Source organism: Carlito syrichta, unplaced genomic scaffold (genome assembly GCF_000164805.1).
Source record: "Carlito syrichta isolate Samal-C Ts95f unplaced genomic scaffold, Tarsius_syrichta-2.0.1 Scaffold305719, whole genome shotgun sequence".
Lineage (NCBI taxonomy): Eukaryota > Metazoa > Chordata > Mammalia > Primates > Tarsiidae > Carlito > Carlito syrichta.
In genome coordinates this window covers 410439-413614 of record NW_007249815.1, presented here as the reverse complement: position 1 = coordinate 413614, position 3176 = coordinate 410439, and positions in this window count along the sequence as shown.

Below are 3176 nucleotides of genomic sequence, written 5' to 3'. Positions count from 1 at the left end.
CTAACTTAGAGCTGTCTTGTTCTGAGGGGATGGAAGTCAGTCAGATAGCACTGATGGGGAATGTGGGCAAGAAGAGTGTTCTTCTTTGCCCATATTAATGAAATTTCTTCGTGTTATAACTCAATGATTCCACCAATTGATGGGAGACAGACGGCTGCTGCGAACACCAGAATTTTTAAAATAGCTCACTGCTCAGGATGTATGAATAGAACATGTAGTTGAGAATATTTGATTTTTTCATCCAATGAACATATAATTTCTCTGTAAATTTATAAGAATTAAAGTAATACATTAATGTGGTAAACAAAATCTGAAAAATTGAAATCTTCATTTTTTTTGATCAAACCTTCTGACCAGCCATTATAAACAAACTTTTATATATCCTTTAAAAAATATTTGTAAACATAAGCAAGTGTATTTGTGTATGTGTGTTTTTGTATTTTTCTGTTTACACTAATAGGATGGTTTTTAAAATATTTATATACTTTGTTTTTATCAGTTAATAATATGTTTTAGACATATTTTTTATATCAGCAAATCATTCCTTTTATATATTTTCAAAATATATTTTAACTATATTCAAAACAATATTAAAAAATTAGGTTTTACCCATCTTCCCACTCATACCTAGGAGCAACTATTTTATAAACTTTGTTTTTCTTTAAATTCAATTGGTGATTACTTTTAAGTCACTAAATAATATGATAACCTTCTTTTATGATTTTTTTACAATACCTGATTCTCTTTCATGAAACATGAGTATTTAGCTTGCTTGCATTGATTCCCTCCTTTCTCTTCTTTTTTAAATTTTTGACAGTTATACTGATTATCCTTGTAATTTTGAGTTATAGATTTATAATATTTCTTGTTGCATAAGCTTTAATTAGTATGCAGGATCCCCTAGAGTTACCTTACCTTCTGAGGCAGAGACTATACCAAAATCCAATCTTTTCTTCCATATCAGAACGGTTTTAGCTGAGGTGTAGCTGCCCAGGTAAGGGCTATAATTCCAAACAGCCTTGTTGTAGAAGTGATATCTGTTAGGTTCAATAAACTTGCTTAAGAGGAAATAACTACCCTGCCATTCTTTTCGCCTTTCTCTGGATGAAAAGGTGACCTTTGATGCAGTCTTAAATGACACATATTGAATATTGCAGAAGTTCCACAGCCTTGAATCCTGAAAGATGGCATGAAGGAGAATTACTTACTGATAAAGAACCTTGAATATAACATAAGAGAATACTAAGTTTCTGAGCTTGTTGTTGTTGGGGGGGGTCTTTGCTATATCTTAGCTTTTAACTCTAAGAAATAAAATATCTTTTTACTTTTCCCATCTGTTTTCTCACTTTTCATCAGCTATATTGTATGCAGATATTCAATTGGTGCCCGCCTCATCCCCTTGATACTCATTGTGCCAGTACATACCACAGTATCTTACTACATGTTCCTATCGCTTTCCATCTAAAGGCTCTCTCTCCGCTCATATCTGGAAGTATCAAGGAGTTGCACTCCAAGAGCAGTTGTTGGGTAATGATGGATTGGAGTTTTAAGATAAATGCCTTAGCTTTCCTGACCCTTGGGAAGCATAATTTTGAGGTATGTTTTACATTGTCTCCAAGAGCTCCCCAGCAAGATTGCATTTTAGTTGTCCATATCAGTAACTTGATTGATAACACACTCTTTATTTGGCTTCCTTCCTTATTTGTCTTATTTTGTCTTTACTTTGATAATATTTCTTGGAAAACAACAACAACAACAAAATCTCCCAAATCAGCTGCTTGCCCTTAAATCTTTTTATTGAGATATGCTTGTTGAGGAAATCAACTTAAGGCAAGATAAGAAGTTGCAATAGTAAGCTACTCCTTGATAAAGGATACAGGAATTGGAGAGTTTCCCAGTCAGATGGTGATAAGAACCCCATCAATAACTTTCCCTACGGTCTCATCTAGTCTCTTGAGGTAACATTTAGGACCAGCTAATAGAGCAGCAAAACATCTGAGTCTGAATCATAAAGGGTTTGCTTGATATGTCTGTGTAAGCAGAAAAAGGACAATCACACACTTGCCACTCAGACCTCTGAGGGATAATCTTCATTAATGGACAGAACTTCATGTAGTACATCGGTCATATGTTTTATGAAAGGAAGTTATTCAAACTCCCGGGAAGTCGTGCATAACTTAGTACCTAGATAAACAAACTTTTGGGAAATGGTGCACAACTTAGTAATTGATGGATGTACACCTTGGTATGCACAGCGTCACAATTCCTAAGGCTCTTTCTATGATAAACTGTGATGAGATACAGGTGAAAGGGGACACACAGGCTTAAGCTATAGCTCTAGCCCTTGAGAAACTTGGGAAAAATAACTATTCTATGGATCATAGCATTGATTGACTATTGTTAACTGCCATAGAAATCCTGAAAAAAGAATATAAAAGGTTCAGGTCAGTTACCAATTAAGGAAGGGATTGTACAAAAGTCAGAAGGTCTCCGTAGCAATAATACAAAGAATCACAAGTCTTGCAGCTAAGGGCATAGTATCTACTGAAAAATTAGAATGTTTTAATTTTAATTTTGGTGCCATCACACAGAAGTTGAATTCATAGCCTTCTTATATCAAAGTCAGGACTCTGAGAGAGAACAACTGAGACTCTTAGAGCTAAATGAAGATATTTGGGTGAATGAACTTAAGAAGTTGACTTCTCATATTCCCTGGGTGTTCTCAGTCAGCAGATGTCCCCATACCTAACCACAATCCCTTTCAACAAGAGAGGAATCTCTCATTGTTTACATGCTTGTCTCAAGATTTTCCCTTGCCTCCTTTCATTTCCTTTAGATCAGAAGTCTCCAACGCCAGGCCATGGCCCAGTACCGGTCTGTGGCCTGTAATGAACTGGATCACATAGTAGGAGATGAGCAGAGGGCGACCTTTGCCTCCTATCCTATCAGCTACAGTCCACTCATTACTTTATTTACCCCTTCTGTCATGCCTCTTTTTTATTTTTATCTTCTGAGTTGTACAATTATTTCATTACATATTACAATATAATAATAATACAAATAAAGTGCACAATAAATATGCACATGAATCATCCTGAAACCACCCCACCCTCCTATGTCTGTGGAAAAATTGTCTTACAAGAAACCAGTCCCTGACATCAAAACAGTTGTGGATC